Below are 17,841 nucleotides of genomic sequence, written 5' to 3' on the forward strand. Positions count from 1 at the left end.
GATTGTCCAACAAGTTCTTTGAATGTAGTGGAGACATTTTTTTTTAATTTCAGAAGGTGTACAAAGCTTCTAGGAGAGAAGGTATTCTAGATTTGATTTTGACAAATAGGGAGGAACTGGTTCAGAATTTGAAAGTGGAAGGCAGCTTAGGTGAAAGTGATCATGAAATGATAGAGTTCATGATTCTAAGGAATGGGAGGAGGGAAAACAGCACAATAAAGATAATGGGTTTCAAGAAAGCAGACTGTAGCAGGGTTAAGGAGTTGGTAGGTAAGATCCCATGGGAAGCAAGTCTAAGGGGGAAAAGAGTTCAAGAGAGTTGGCAGTTTTTCAGAGACATTATTATTAAGGGTACAAGACTAAACTATGCCACTGTGTAGGAAAGCTAGGAAGTATGGCAAGAGAGCACCCCCTAGCTTAACCAGGAGATCTTCAAAGGTCTGCAACTCAAAAAAAGAGTCCTACAAAAAGTGGAAACTAGGTCAAATTATAAAGGGTGAATAGAAACAAATAACACAAGTATGTAGGGATAAAATTAGAAAGGCCAAGGCAAAAAAAAAAAGATTAAATTAGCTAGAGACATAAATGATAACAAGAAAACATTCTACAAATACATTAGAAGCAAGAGGGAGACCAAGGACAAGGTAAGCCCGTTACTAAATAAGAGGGGGAGGGGGAACAATAACAGAAAATGTGGAAATGGCAGAAACGTATTTGTTTCAGTTTTCGCCAAAAAGGTTAGTAGCAATTGGACCTCTAACATAGTGAATGCCAGTAACAATGAGGTAGCATCATAGGCTGAAATAGGGAAAGAACTAATTAAAAAATATTTATACAAGTTAGATGTTTTCAAGTCACCAGGGCCTGAGGAAATACATCCTAAAACAGTGGTTCTCAACCAGGGCTACATGTACCCCTGGGGGTACTCAGAGATCTTCCAGGGGGTACATCAACTAATCTAGATATTTGCCTAGTTTTACAGGAGGCTACATAAAAAGCACTAGCAAAGTCAGTACAAACTAAAATTTAATAGAGAATGATTTGTTTATACTGATCTGTATACTATACACTGAAATGTAAGTACAATATTTATATTCCAAATTATTTATTTTATAATTATATGGTAAAAATGAGAAAGTAAGCATTTTTTCATTGATAGTGTGCTGTGACACCTTTGTATTTTTATGTCTCATTTTGTAAGTTTTTAAGTGAGGTGAAACTTTTTTGGGGGGAGAAGACACAAGACAAATCAGACTCCTGAAAGGGGTACAGTAGTCTGGAAAGGTTGAGAGCCACAGTCCTAGAATACTCAAGGAGATGACTGAGGAGATATCTGAGCCATTAGCAATTATCTTCGAAAAGTCATGGAAGATGTGGAGATTCCAGAGGACTGGAAAAGGGCAAATATAGTGCCAATCTAAAAAAGGGATTAAGGACATTCTGGGGAATTACCAACCAGTCATCTTAACTTCAGTACCTGGAAAGATAATGGAGTAAATAATTAAGCAATTAATTTGCAAACACCTAGAAGATAATAAGGTCATAAGTAACAGTCAGGATGGATTTGTCAAAAAACAAATTGTGTCAAACCAATCTAATAGATTTCTTTGACAGGGTAATAAGCCTTGTGAGTAGGGGGGAAGTGGTAGATATGGTATATCTTAATTTTAGTAAGGGTTTTGTTACTGTGTTGCATGACCTTCTCATAAACAAACTAGGGAAATACAACCTAGATGGAGCTACTATAATGTAGATGCATAACTGGTTGGAAAACCATTCCCAGAGAGTAGTTATCAGTCATTCACAGTCAACCTGGATGGGCATATCAAGTGGGTTCCCACAAGGATCAGTTCTGGATCTGGTTCTGTTCAATATCTTCATCAATTATTTAGATATTGGCATAGAGAGTATACTGTGACAGGGTCGGGCCAGATGGCTACAGGACAGTAATAGAAGGCAGATATATTGGCCCCAGGTTAAGTAGGTCCCTTTTCCCTGGGCAAGGTAACAGGGAAGGTTCCAGAAAAATCAGGAACCTTCTGGAGACAATTAAGACAGACAGGCTGATTAGAACACCTGCAGCCAATCAAGAAGCTGCTAGAATCAATTAAGGCACGCTAATCAGGGCACCTGGGTTTTAAAAAGGAGCTCACTTCAGTTTGTGGTGCGTGTGTAAGGAGCTGGGAGCAAGAGGCACTAGGAGCTGAGAATGAGAACGTGGACTGTTGGACTGAGGAGTACAAGCATTATCAGACACCAGGAGGAAGATCCTATGGTGAGGATAAAGAAGGTGTTGGGAGGAGGCCATGGGGAAGTAGCCCAGGGAGTTGTAGCTGTCGCAGAGCTGTTCCAGGAGGCACTCTAGACAGCTGCATTCCACAGGGCCCTGGGCTGGAACCCGGAGTAGAGGGTGGGCCCGGGTTCCCCACAAACCTCCCAACTCCTTGTCAGACACAGGAGGAGTTGACCTGGACTATGGATTCACGAAAACGGCCAAACTGAGGGCTGCCGTGAAGCTCCAAGGTGAGCAAATCCGCCAATAAGCGCAATACTCACCAAAGTAGAGGAGGAACTTTGTCACAATACTTATAAACTTTGTGTATGATACCAAACTGGGAGTGGTTGCAAGTGCTTTGGAGGATAGGATTACAATTCAAAATGATCTGGACAAACTGGAGAAATGATTGGAAGTATATAGGATGACATTTAATAAGGACAAATGCAAAGTACTCCACTTAGGAAGGAACAATCAGTTGCACACATACAAAATGGGAAAGGACTGCCTAGGAAGCAGTACTGCAGAAAGGGATCTAGGGGTCATAGTGGATCTCAAGCTGAATATGAGTCAACAGTGTAACACTGTTGCAAAAAAAAAATGAACATCATTCTGGGGTGTTGTGACTGGGGTTCTAGTGGGGAGCCAGCTTTGGTCACTCAGTTAGAGTGAACTGCAAAGAATGGGGCAGACAATCCCCTCAAAGCTGGTGGATATTCCAGTACTTACATTCACCAAGCCAGCATAAAATGCCTTCTTTATTACCTTACTGGTTACTCAGAAGTCCAAACAACACAGTTCCCTTAAAGTGATCCAGCCTCAGGCCTCCATCCAGGTACCCACATAAAATATGATGAAAATTTCTGTAAATCTTATTTCATCATATAAAAGAAAAGGTTCTACCAATCCCAAAAGGATCGGACACATTATCTCCCAGGTTTATGAATGTTTCAGATCTTACCCAAATACACACTGCAGCCAATATTTATTAACTAAACTAAAATTTATTAAAAAACAAAAGAGGGAGACTATGGTTAAAAGATCAATATACATACAGACATGAGTTCATTTCATAGAGGTTCATATTCATAGCAGAAATGGTGAGCTTTGTAGTTGCAAAGAGTTCTTTCAGAAATAGTTCATAGGTTATAGTCCAATATGCAAATCTCATATTCAGGGTATACCATCATAACTGGGACCTCAGTTTTGCGATTCAAACTTCCACTGATGAAGCCTAAGCAGATCTGAGATGACAGAATCAGGCCCCAAGGATCTTTTATACAATTTCATGTCTTTTGACAAGTTGGAGTTCCCCGGGGAACAAAGGATAATTAGAATGACTTTGAAAGAGGGCCATCACCGGTACTTAGCTATATGAATTAACATAAGGCCATCTGCTTGTTCCTCCACCATTCACAGTACATTTCAAAGAGAGATGAATACCGAGATATCCCGTGTTTACAATTCATTTAAATGATATGATGTTCTTTTGGTCTCTGAATTATCAGAATACAGCATAGACAGGGACTGTTGATTACTTTGTCAACCCTACTCATACACAAAATACACAAAAACACAAACATTATCTCCCCACGTCTTTTGAGGGTTATTTATTTTTCAGGATGTTTAACCCTTTTTAGCCATGCTTCACAGATGTATTAGCAAAAGTGTTGTAAGCAAGACATGACACGTAATCTTTCCACTCTACTACACACAGATTAGCTTCAACTAGTGTACTGTGTCCAGTTCTGGGTGTCATATTTCAGGAAAGATGTTGACAAATGGAGACAGCCCAGAGAAGAGCAACAAAAATTATTAAAGGTCTAGAAAACATGATCTATAAGGGAAGATTGAAAAAATTGGGTTTGTTTAGTCTGGAGAAGTACATAAAAATTTGTTACAAGGAGTAGGGAGAAAAATTGTTCTCCTTAACCTCTGAGGCTAGGACAAGAAGCAATGCTCTTAAATTGCCGCAAAGGCAGTTTAGATTGGATATTAGGAAAAACTTCCTAAGTGTCAGTGTGGTTAAGCACTGGAATGAATTGCCTAGCTGGGTTATGGGATCTCCATCATTGGAGATTTTTAAGACCAGGTTACACAAACACCTGCCAGGGATGGTCTAGAGATAATACTTAGTCCCACCATGAGTGCAGGGGATTGGACTAGATGACTTCTGGAAGTCCCTTCCAGTCCACAATTCTATGATTCTGTAAGACTTTGGATAGTTTTTATAGCCATAAGTATAGAAAGATACTCTTGTTCTTTGAGGAATGTCTGACCTCTTTCTGTTATAGCATTGTGTTGGGCGGTGGTGTGATATAGATGTTTTAATGGCATAAGTTTTTATGATTTTATAACTCAGCAGTGGCAGATCCTTGATGCATCATGCTAAGTAACTGATAATAAAATCTTTACATAACACTATTAGTTATTCTGGATATGCCACACAATTTAAAGGACAAAAACACTTTTCCAAATATTTGTGAGATTAAAAGAATATTATAGGACAATTTTTCTTTATTTTCAGTTGTAACACCAGATTTATCTTAGCTACCCTGAGCCAATGTTCAGTGTTCACAAGAAGTATACAAATATGTAGAAATTTCCTCCAAAAGCCTTTATATACATACAAATGTCAAGTTTTGGGGAAATTTCTTTGTGCCACTTTTCAGAGTTAAGAGCAAGTTTTGATTCCCAATGGGAATGTGAAACTCTCCCCTTTTCAGTAACATAGATCTACTTACAGTCCTTCAGGATCTCCAGGTAGCAAACCTTAGAACTCTCACTGGTGCATGACAGAATAGTATCTATGGTGAGTCTGGGACCATTTAAATATTTCTAGGTGTGGCGAGGGAGCATATTCTACATTTGGAGGGGGGAAAGGAAATATTTCTCTGGAAACATTTCCAATTTTTGAAGTGGTCAGTGGCTTGGGATCTCACAAGTTGTCATGAAAGATTAAGTGGTGGACAGAGGGCAACTGAATGAATCCGTAAACTTGGGGGCCATGACCTATGATTAGAAAATTGCTAATATAGTACCTATTTATAAGAAAGGGGAGAAAGTGATCCAGGAAACTACAGGCCTGTTAGTTTGACCTAAATTGTATTCAAGGTCTTGGAACAAATTTTGAAAGAGATCGTAGGTAAGGCCAAAGAGGTGTAAACAGTAACAGGGATGAAATACAACATGGTTTTACAAAAGGTAGATAATGCCAGACCAACCTGATCTCCTTCTTGGAGAAGATAATTGATTTTTAGACAAAGGAAATGCAGCAGATCTAATCAACCTGGATTTCAGTAAGGCATTTGATACAGTTCCACATGGGAACTTATTAGTTAAATTGGAAAATATAGTGATTAATATGAGAATTTAAAGGTGGATAAGGAACTGGTTAAAGGGGAAACTACAGTGAATCATACTGAAAGGTGAACTGTCAGTTTGGAGAGAAATCAGTCTTAGGACCAATCTTATTTAACATGTTGATTAATGACATTGGCACTAAAAATGGGAGTGTGCTAATAAAATTTCTGGATGACATAAGGTTGGGAAGTATTGCCGATATAGAGGAGGATTGGAATATCATACAAGAAGATTCATCAACTTCTTGAAACCTAGAGTAATAGAAATCAGATTAAATTTATAGTGTAAAGTGCAAGGTCATGCCCTTGGGGACTAAACAAGAATTTTGGCAATAAGCCAAATCTTAGCGGATCTTAAACATAAAAAGGAAGCTTACAAGAAGTGGAAGGTTGGACATATGACCAGGGAAGAGTATAAAAATATTGCTAGGGCATGTAGGAATGTTATCAGGAGGGCCAAATCGCACCTGGAGCTGCAGCTAGCCAGAGATGTCAAGAGTAACAAGAAGGGTTTCTTCAGGTATGTTGGCAACAAGAAGAAAGCCAAGGAATGTGTGGGCCCCTTACTGAATGAGGGAGGCAAACTAGTGACAGAGGATGTGGAAAAAGCTAATGTACTCAATGCTTTTTTTGCCTCTGTTTTCACTAACAAGGTCAGCTCCCAGACTGCTACGCTGGGCATCACAAAATGGGGAAGAGATGGCCAGCCCTCTGTGGAGATAGAGGTGGTTAGGGACTTTTTAGAAAAGCTGGACGTGCACAAGTCCATGGGGCCGGACGAGTTGCATCCGAGAGTGCTGAAGGAACTGGCGGCTGTGATTGCAGAGCCATTGGCCATTATCTTTGAAAACTCGTGGCGAACCGGGGAAGTCCCGGATGACTGGAAAAAGGCTAATGTAGTGCCAATCTTTAAAAAAGGGAAGAAGGAGGATCCTGGGAACTACAGGCCAGTCAGCCTCACTTCAGTCCCTGGAAAAATCATGGAGCAGGTCCTCAAAGAATCAATCCTGAAGCACTTGCATGAGAGGAAAGTGATCAGGAACAGCCAGCATGGATTCACCAAGGGAAGGTCATGCCTGACTAATCTAATCGCCTTCTATGATGAGATTACTGGTTCTGTGGATGAAGGGAAAGCAATGGATGTATTGTTTCTTGACTTTAGCAAAGCTTTTGACACGGTCTCCCACAGTATTCTTGTCAGCAAGTTAAGGAAGTATGGGCTGGATGAATGCACTACAAGGTGGGTAGAAAGCTGGCTAGATTGTCGGGCTCAACGGGTAGTGATCAATGGCTCCATGTCTAGTTGGCAGCCGGTATCAAGTGGAGTGCCCCAAGGGTCGGTCCTGGGGCCGGTTTTGTTCAATATCTTCATAAATGATCTGGAGGATGGTGTGGATTGCACTCTCAGCAAATTTGCGGATGATACTAAACTGGGAGGAGTGGTAGATACGCTGGAGGGGAGGGATAGGATACAGAAGGACCTAGACAAATTGGAGGATTGGGCCAAAAGAAATCTGATGAGGTTCAATAAGGATAAGTGCAGGGTCCTGCACTTAGGACGGAAGAACCCAATGCACAGCTACAGACTAGGGACCGAATGGCTAGGCAGCAGTACTGCGGAAAAGGACCTAGGGGTGACAGTGGACGAGAAGCTGGATATGAGTCAGCAGTGTGCCCTTGTTGCCAAGAAGGCCAATGGCATTTTGGGATGTATAAGTAGGGGCATAGCGAGCAGATCGAGGGACGTGATCGTTCCCCTCTATTCGACATTGGTGAGGCCTCATCTGGAGTACTGTGTCCAGTTTTGGGCCCCACACTTCAAGAAGGATGTGGATAAATTGGAGAGAGTCCAGCGAAGGGCAACAAAAATGATTAGGGGTCTGGAACATATGAGTTATGAGGAGAGGCTGAGGGAGCTGGGATTGTTTAGCCTGCAGAAGAGAAGAATGAGGGGGGATTTGATAGCTGTTTTCAACTACCTGAAAGGGGGTTCCAAAGAGGATGGCTCTAGACTGTTCTCAATGGTATCAGAAGACAGAACGAGGAGTAATGGTCTCAAGTTACAGTGGGGGAGGTTTAGATTGGATATTAGGAAAAACTTTTTCACTATGAGGGTGGTGAAACACTGGAATGCGTTACCTAGGGAGGTTGTAGAATCTCCTTCCTTAGAGGTTTTTAAGGTCAGGCTTGACAAAGCCCTGGCTGGGATGATTTAACTGGGAATTGGTCCTGCTTTGAGCAGGGGGTTGGACTAGATGACCTTCTGGGGTCCCTTCCAACCCTTATATTCTATGATTCTATGATTCTAAGCTGGGGATGAGTCAGTTGGAAGTGACAGAGGAGGAGAACGGCCTGGATGTATTGGTCAATCACAGGGTGACTATGAGCCTCCAAAGTGATGAAGCCATGAAAAATCTAATGCAATCCTATGATTCATCTGGCAAGGTATTTCCAGTAAACATAGGGAAGTGTTATTACCATTATGCAAGGCCCTGGTGAGACCTCATCTGGAATACTGTGTGCAGTTCTGGTCTCCCATGTTTAAGAAAGATTAATTCAAACAGGAACAGGTGCAGAGAAGGGCTGCTAGGATGATCAGAGGAATGGAAGATCTACACTGACAGGAGACTCTGGGAGTTTAGCTTGTTAACCAAAAGAAGACTGAGGGGAGATATGATTGCTCTCTATAAATGCATCAAAAGGATCAATACCAAGGGAAGGAAATGAGTTATTTAAGTTAAGCACCAATATTGACACAAGAACAGATGGATATGAACTGGCCGTCAACATGTTTAGTCTTGAAATTAGATAAAGGTTTCTAACCATCAGAGGAGTGAAGTTCTAAAATAGACTTCCAAGGGGAACAATGGAAGCAAAAACCCTAACTGGATTCAAGACTGAGCTTGATAATTTTATGGAAAGGAAGGTATGATGAGATTGCCAACAATGGCAAGTGGCCTATCTGCGACTGCTAATAGCAAATATCCCCAAGTGCTGAAGATGGGACACTAGATGGGGAGGGTTCTGAGTTACTACAGACAATATTTTCTCAGGTGTATGGCTGTTGGGTCTTACCAACATGCTCAGGATCCAACTGATCACCATATTTGGGGTTGGGAAGGAATTTTTCCAGTGGTCAGATTGGCAGAGACTTCTGGGGGGTGGGAGGGGTGTTTGCCTACCTCTGCATCATGGGGCACGGGTCACTTAGTGGTTTAAACTAGAGTAAATGGTGGATTCTCTGTAATTTGAAATCTTTAAATCATGAGGATGTGAGAACTTTAAGGACTTCAGTAACTCAGTGAGAAGTTATGGGTCTATCACAGGCATGGGTGGGTGAGGTTCTGTGGCCTGCAGTGTGCAGGCTGTCAGACTCGATGATCACAGTGGTTTCCTTCTGGCCTTGAAGTCTGTGAGTCTCAGTGGCCAAAGATGCAGGATGAACCAAATAATCATGTGATTTTATTCATTATATGGATAGGCAGTTTGTCAAATGTGGAATATATCTGTATATGTGTGTGTTGGGAATCTGTATATAAATACACATGTTTGTCAGTTCATATTTTGCATTTATGCATTATTACCCTCTCCTGGTATAATTTTCAATGAAGCCTCTCATTCTATTCTCAATTGTTAACTGAATGTTAAAACTACAGAATTGAAAATTTATGGAGTACAGATTATTTTATGTAACTCATTTGACAGAGCTCATCCATAGTGAGCGCTCATGTTTTCTGTATTCCTATTTCATCCATTGAGCTGGTAATGAATACTGGGACTTAAATGGCAGATTTGACCAAGTCAAAATATCTGAGATATGAACAACATATTACTTCGTGTGACATATGTATATGTTAGGAATAAGGTCACTTAAAAGGATATTAGAATATGACAACTGAACACAAATGACAGTCAAACAGATGGACTGTTAGATTAAAAGATATATCTGATAAGTCTAGAAAAATCTGAGTATGTGTAATTCATACACAACCATATTTAAACTACAGCAAACATTATCAGTAACTCTTTCAAGGGAATAAAGTGAGATCCCCTACCACCCAACATTTTGTTGCTTCCCTCGGTATCAGGTATATTTACCAAAGAAACAGAAAGTGACTTATTTACAATATTAAATCTCAAATATAAAATACCGATTTAAAATTTCCAGCGTGGAGATGCTACAGTTATTGGTTGAGGCTCTGAGCGCCGCTGTTCACCAATCAGGGGGAGAAATGCAATGAGAGATCCAGCCAGCCCAGCCCGCAGTTACACAGCACAGAACGCAGAGTGAACAGATTCATACTCACTGGGTCTGGACGACATTAAAGGATGATATTTGCTGAAATAGGATTTCCTTTAACTCTTGATATTTTTGGAAACATTTCATAGAATCATAGAATATCAGGGTTGGAAGGGACCTCAGGATATCATCTCGTCCAACCCCCTGCTGAAAGCAGGACCAATCCCGAATTTTTGCCCCAGATCCCCTAACTGGCCCCCTCAAGGTTTGAACTCACAACCCTGGGTTTAGCAGGCCAATGCTCAAACCACTGATCTATCCCTCCCAAAGATAAACTGTAAACAGAGATCTTTCCCCTGACGGAGAATCAGATGCTTCTCCACATCACTGCAGGAATGGCAGATACAAAAGGCTCCAGTACTGCAAAGGGCGAGCCCTGTTCTGCTTTATGTTGGTTACCATTTTGAAGACAGTTTCTGGGCAGGTTCGCTATTTGATTCTGGACTAAAAGGAGAAAGGATCTTTTGTGGGGAATGTCGCAAAGAATCTGGGGCTGGATGTAAAGCAGCTCTCAGAACATGGAGTCTGCCTTGTTTCCACAGGTAGGACTTGGTATTTTGCTTTGAATTTTGAGAGGCCATTTAATCGCCACAGAAAGGATAGACAGACAGCAGATCTGTGGCAGGCTGGAGGAGTGTCTGTTAAACTGTGAGGTTATAGTGGAGGGAGGATAAAATGAAGCTTTATAGAGTTGAAATTGAAGTCACAGGTATTAATGACAATGCTCCCAGCTTCCAAGCAGAAGAAATTGAGATAAAAATTAGTGAAACAACAGCTCCGGGATCGTGATTTCTTCTCCCAGAAGCGCAGGACACACATTTTGGAACTAATACTCTCCAGAGCTGTCAGCTCAGCAGTAATAGGCACGTTTCTCTCGATGTGCAAAATGGATCAAATGGAGTAAAATATGCCGAACTGGTGCTGGAAAAGTCTTTGGACAGGGAAGAAAAAGCTGTTCAGGATCTAGGCCTCACAGCTAGAGATGGGGGGATCCAATCAGGTCTGGCACTATGCAAATTAGAATTATCGTTCTCAATGGAAGTGACAATGTGCCGGTTTTTACTGAGCCTGTCTAGAAAGTGAACGTTTTGGAAAATTTTGCAGAAAGGTTCCAGGGTGGTTCCAGTAAAAACCACTGATCTGGATGAAGGAGTCAACAAAGAGATAAAATACTCATCCAGGAAAATAACAGAGAAAGCTTTCAAAATATTCCACTTGGACTCGAAAAAGGGCAGAATGACAGTCATGGGGAACCTGAATTTTGAGGAATCTGCGTTAGATGAAATTGAGGTGCAAGCGCATGACTGCGGAGGCCATTGTGACAGATCAAAAGTTGTTCTTATGGTCAATTGTGTGAATGACAACGCTCCCAAAATTACTATCAGGTCTCTCTTCAATTCAGTCCCCAAGGACTGTCCATCCGGGACTGTGATCGCGCTATTAGACGTAGAAGATTTTGAGATTGTAGTTCAAGAAAAAATGAGGCTTTATAGAGTTTAAGTTGAAATCACAGATATTAATGACAATGCTCCCAACTTCCAGGCGGAAGAATTGGTAGTAAAAATCAGCAAGACAACAGCACCGGGATCTTGGTTTCCCCTGCAGGAGGCGCAAGACCCAGATTTAGGGATAAATTCTCTGCAGAGCTACCACCTCAGCAGTAATAGGCATTTCTCTCTGGATGTGCAAACTGGATCAGATGGAGTTAAATATGCAGAACTGGTGCTGGAAAAGTGAAAAACAAGCTGTTCATGATCTAATCCTCACAGCCACTGACGGGGGAGATCCAGTCACATCTGGCGCCGTGCAAATCCACATTATTGTTGATGATGCTAATAACAAAGCACCAGTTTTCACCAGTCAGACAAAGCACCAGTCAGCCTGCTTCTAAAATTAATGTTTTAGAAAATATGCCTGTGGGGTCCATGATGGTGACAGTGAAAGCGACTGATCCAGATGAAGGAATACACCAAGAGGTAAAATTCTCAATCAGAAAAATAACTAATAAAGCTTCACAGATATTCCACTTGGATTCATGGATGGGAGAATTAACAGTCGTGGGGAACTTGGACTTTGAAGAAGCTGCGTTGTATGAAATTGAAGTTCAAGCCCATGACGGTGGAGGTCTTTTTGACAGATCCAAAATTGTGATAGTTGTTAGCAATGTGAATGACAACTCTCCAGAATTAACAATAACATCTCTTGTCAGCTCAATCCCTAAGGGCTCTCCCCCCGGGACTGCCATCGCCCTTTTAAATGTGCAAGATCTAGATTCAGGAGAGAACGGAGAGGTCACGTGCTCGACACTCAGCAGCCTCCCTTTCCAGGCTAGGAAATTGTTGGATAATTATTACAGTCTGGTGACAGACCGAGCCCTGGACAGGGAGCAGGTGGCTGCATACAGTACCACAATGACTGCCACAAACAATGGGACTCCTCCTCTTTCTACAGCCACCATGATCTCACTCCAGATTTTAGACATGAACGACAACAGTTCCCTATTCAATAAAACATCCTACACAGGCTACATCACAGAGAATAACCTGAGAGGAGTCTCCATTTTCTCCCTGAGGGTGAGTGACCCCAACTGGGGGGAGAACGCCTGTCAGGGTTCCCTCCCCACTCTGAACTCTGGGGTACAGATGTGGTGACCCACATGAAAGACCCCCTAAACTTATTTTTACCAGCTTAGGTTAAAACTTTCCCAAGGAACAAATCCTTTCCTTGTCATTGGATGGTACTGCTGCCACCACCAAGTGATTTAGACAAAAATTCAGGAAAAAGGGCCACTTGGAGTCCCTATTTCCCAAAAATATTCCCCCAAGCCCCTTCACCCCCTTTCCTGGGGAGGTTTGAGAATAATATACTAACCAATTCATTACAATGTGAGCACAAACCAAACCCCTTGGTTTTTAGGACACTGAAAATCAATCAGGTTCTTAAAAGAAGAATTTTATTATAAAGAAAAAAGTAAAAGAAGCACCTCCTCAAAATCAGGATGAAGGTAACTTTACAGGGTGATAAAAAGGACTCCCCTCTGGACTTAGCTTTACAGTTCTAAAAACAAGAATAATCTACCCCTTAGCATAGGGAAAATTCACAAGCTAAAACAGAAGATAATCTAACACATTTCCTTGCCATTACTACAATTTTTGTAATTTTACATGTATCATGTCAGGTATGTTTTTATGAGATGTTTTACCTGCTTGGTCTCTCTCTTCACCCAAAGAGGGAACAAACAAAGAGAGCACAAAGAAAACTCCCCTCACCCCCAGATTTGAAAGTATCTTCTTTCCCCATTGGTCCTTCTGGTCATGTGCCAACTAGGTTAATTGAGCTGATTAACCCCTTACAGCTTCCCTATGTGTATTTATGACAACACCAGAGTCACTTACTCAGTTACCGAGGGTCAGATCCAGGAAGCTCCACTCTTCTCCTCCATCTCCATTAACTCCAAGACTAGGGCTCTCTACGCTCTGCACTCCTTTGATTATGAACAGTTCTAGGAGATTTGGTTCCAAGTGCAGGCTAAGGATGGGAATTTACTGCCTCTCCTCAGTAATGTCTCCATCACTCTCTTTATATTGGATCAGAATGACAACACCCCACACATCTTACACCCCTCCTTTCCCATCGATGGCTCCAGGGGAATGGAGTTGGCCCTTCGCTCCTCCGAGCCAGGTTACCTGACCACTAAGGTGGTGGTGGTGGATGCAGACTCCAGGCAGAATTCCTGGCTCTCCTACCAGCTGCTAAAGGCTACAGAGCCAGGACTCTTCACTGCAGGCAGGGCTGGCCTTACCATGAGGCGAACTGAGGCTGCTGCTTCAGGTGCCAGACTGTGGGGGGGAGGGATGCCACTAGGACCCAGATGTAGAAAATTGTGTCTGCCACTGGTGCAAATGTATTCTCTCTGCTCTAGATGCAGAGAAGGTGGAGTGCTGTGGTGGAGGAAGGAGGGCACAAGAGACATAACAGGTGTGCAGGAGAAAAGGTGAGAGGGAATAACGGAAAGCAGCATAAGCTGCAGGGAGAGAGAGGAGGAGGAGCCTCTTATGTACCTCTCTAGCACCCCCCGGAACCTGGACTGATTAACACCAGCTTCTCAGGGAGCTTCCTGTTTCCTGCTGCTTCCCTGAACTCACTTGAGGAGAACAGGCAGTCAACTGAAGTAGTAGGAGCCAGTTAGGCCCTTAAGACACTGATATCTTCCCTCACTCAGGCCCTGCTACCAGCCTGCTTATTTGTCCCCTTCAAATGAGAGTTAAGAGCCGCGATAGCTGGCACAGAACAGCAGTCATGAGTGAAAGAAAACACCCCGCAGGAGCAGCATTCAGAAAAAGCAAGAAAGCAAAGGAATCTTTTCTATCTAAGCAGGAAGGAGCTCTCTTGAGATACATAGACACAAATGTTCATGGTTAGCTGTCCGGCCCCAGTGAGGATGTGAGTGGTGAGGTGATGCCTGATCTTCCATTTAGTCAGAGTGCAGGTGACCTGGCAGCTACTGCAGCATCCATATCTCCATCTCAAATGGATATAACCATGCACATTCCTGAAGAAAAGTGTAGATCAGAGAAGAGTGTGGTGGAGGTGCAAGAAACAGCTGCTACTGAGTTTAGTTCTTTAAGTCTAGATGATCCAGGACTGTGGACCCACTTGAGCAGTAGCCTGAGGGACTTCCTTGTGCTGCATGGGCCACAGCAAGTGAAAAACTTCATGTTCCCCAAAGACAATGAAAATAGAAGGTTCCATCCAACACATTACGGATGTGACATCCCCAGTGGTGACAAAGTGGAGAGGCCATGGCTTATGTACTCAAAAACCCAGAATGCTGCGTACTGTTTTGTTGGAAACTCCTCCAGTCTAATGTTCCAGCCACATTGGGTTCTCCAGGAACAAAGGGCTGGAAAAATCTGGCTAGAAATCTGGCATGCCATGAGAAGACAGCAAATCACCAGAGAGCATTCCATAGGTGGAAAGAGCTTCAGATGAGACTAAGGTTAAAGGCCACTATAGATGATCAGCATCAAGAGAAGATTGCATCAGAGTTGCTTTACTGGCAAAATGTTCTGAAAAGGCTCATTGCCACTGTGAGAATGCTTCCTACCCAAAACCTAGCACTGCGTGGCACTTCAGGTCAGCTGTATGTGCCAAACAATGGAAATTTCCTTAAAATTGTGGAGCTGATGGCTGAGTTTGATGCTGTATTCCAGGAGCATCTAAGAAGAGTCACCACCCAAGAAATGTACACACACCACTACCTTGGAAAAACAATTCAAATGAGATCAGACAGTTACTGGCAACAATAGTCAAACAGAAGATTGTGGCAGATCTGAAGTCAGCAAGATATCACTCTGTTATTCTGGACTGCACACCTGACATCAGCCATATGGAACAAATGACTTTAATGGTGCATTTTGTAACAAGAACAGAACCTAGTGAAAATGTCCCTGCAATGGTGACTGTCAGAGAGCATTTTCTAGAATTTATTGACATTGATGATACTACAGGAGTTGGTATGAGAAATGTGCTTCTTAAAAAGCTGGGAGATACGGGAATTGTGATAGCTGACATGAGAGCTCAGGGCTACGATAATGGTGCCAACATGAGAGGAAAGAACAGAGGAGTGCAGACACAGATTCGAGAGTTAAACCCTCTAGCTTTTTTTTTCCCATGCAGTTCCCATTCATTGAACTTGATGGTCAGTGATGCAGCATCAGGTTCTAGTGAGGCTGCTGAATTTTTTAATGTAATTCAAAGCATCTATGTATTTTTCTCTGCATCAACTCATAGATGGAAAATTTTGAAGCAACATCTGGAAACATCCTTTCTGACACTGAAACTACTGAGTGCCACACTATGGGAAAGTCGAGTGGAGGCAATAAAGCCGATCAAACATCAAATTGGGAAGATAGATGATTCCATAGTTGCGATTATGGAGGATAATGTTATGACAGGAACTGTTCATGGGAGAACAGTGGCAGGGGGAAATGGAATCACCAGAAACATACATAACTTCAAATTTCTGTGTGGCTTAGTGCTGTGGCATGACATACTGTTTGAGATAAATGTTGTAAGCAAAAGACTCCAAGGTGTTGACCTTGATATATCTGGAGCAATGGAACAACTGGACAAAGCAAAGTCATACCTACAGTCTTACTGGTCAGATGAGGTATTTCAAAATGTTCTGAAGAATGCACAGAAGTTAGCAGAGGAACTTCACACTGAAGCTATTTTCCCACCCATTCAAGAATACAAGAGTCACCAAAGAAGAAGACATTTTGATTACGAGGCATGGGATAATCCCATAAGAGACCTCAAACAACAATTCAAAGTTGAATTCTTTAACCAGGTGCTAGATTGTGCAATACAGTCAGTTGAACATTTCATGCAGCTCAAGGAACACAGCAGTATATTCTGGCTGTTGTATGATATTCCAAAACTCCTCACTGTACCTGAAGAAGACCTACACCAGCAATGCAGGGCACTAGAGACAGTGTTGACACCTGATGACATGCGCGATATTGATGCGAGTGATTTAGGTGATGAACTGAAAGCCCTTTCAAGATACATTTCAGCAGGATCAACTCCAAGGGCTGTTCGGGAATATATGTGCACAAATAAGATGACCACCCTCTTTCCAAATGTTTTGTTGCTCTGTGCATACTTCTAACACTTCCTGTAACAGTTGCCAGTGGAGAAGGCAGCTTCTCCAAGCTGAAGTTAATAAAAACACATCTATGCTCCACAATGACACAGGAGAGCTGATCAGCCTTGTAGCCATCTCAACAGAGCATGAGCTGGCCCAGACCGTGGACCTTCAGGAAGCAGTTCAAATCTTTGCAACCAAGAAGGCACAGAAAGCACCACTTTGATTATTCAAACAGCTAATAATCCCAGTGTTTACTATGCAGACAGGAAAAGTTGCATTTGCTGGTCAGGCATTTGAAAGTTAAGTGTTACTTAACATTTTTGAACAAGGCATTTTAAAGTTGTTAGTTCTCCTTTATTGGGGTAGGTAGCAGAGCAGTACCATGAGAGGAGTAGAACAGGAAGAAGGCAGAACTGAGACCTTTCAAAGTTTTGGCCCAAGTGTGGGGACATGGAGGCGACATTTGAGCTTCTTGCCTCAGATCCCAAAATATTGTGGGCTGGCCTGTCTGTAGAACTGCACAGTGGTGAGATCAGGACAGCACGCTACTTTGTAGACAAAGATGTGCTCAAGCAAAGTCTGGTGGTTTTGGTGAAGGACAATGGGCAGCCACCTCTCTCTGCCACGGCCACTGTCACGGTGGTGGTGGCTGACAGCACCCCCGAAATCCTCTCCGATTTAAGCAGCCTCTCAGCTCCTGCAGACCTTCAGTCCAGCCTCTCCTTGTATTTGGTGATCGCTGTGGCTTCCGTTTCTTGCTTGTTCTTTACCTTTATCATAGTATTACTGGCCCTGAGGCTCCGCAGGTGGAGAAACTCGCAGCTGTTTAACTCCTCAGGTGTGACTTTCAGTGGAGTTCCCCTCTCGCAGTTTGTGGGGATCGATGGAGTTAGAGCTTTTCTTCACTCCTACTCACATGTGGGTTCTCTAACCAGGGACTCCAGAAAGAGCCAGTTAAACTTTCCCAAATCAAACTATGCAAATACTCTGACCAGTCAGCACGCTTGTGAGATAAAGGATCCTATTCTAATTACTGAAGAGTTAGATAATAACAGGGATCAGACGTCCATTCAGATCAGCTAATATTTGTTTAATCTTGTGATTTATATTTGTAAATGTAGCTAGCTGCTGATCGCTAGAGAATTACAGAATGCATCAAGTGTTTTAGAGAGAGAATGTTGGAGAGAGAGAGAGAGAGAGAGAGGTTATCGGTGATACTAGATGTTTTCCTTTCAAAGCTTTGATCATCCGA

At 42.4% G+C, this 17,841-nt stretch overlaps 2 protein-coding genes and 1 pseudogene across 22 annotated transcripts in view; all 3 read left to right on the forward strand.

Annotated features, from left to right (window-relative positions):
* The window catches only part of LOC125641569 (protocadherin gamma-C5), a 426,447-nt gene that overhangs the window by 287,089 nt on the left and 121,517 nt on the right, over positions 1-17,841 (forward strand). The window lies entirely within an intron of this gene.
* LOC142068331 (protocadherin gamma-B2-like) overlaps positions 1-17,841 on the forward strand; it is a 153,077-nt gene that overhangs the window by 26,244 nt on the left and 108,992 nt on the right. The gene's annotated exons all lie outside the window — the stretch shown is intronic.
* On the forward strand, positions 7,954-17,672 carry LOC125641167 (protocadherin gamma-A4-like; annotated as a pseudogene).

This window comes from Caretta caretta, chromosome 8, assembly GCF_965140235.1.
Source record: "Caretta caretta isolate rCarCar2 chromosome 8, rCarCar1.hap1, whole genome shotgun sequence".
NCBI lineage: Eukaryota > Metazoa > Chordata > Testudines > Cheloniidae > Caretta > Caretta caretta.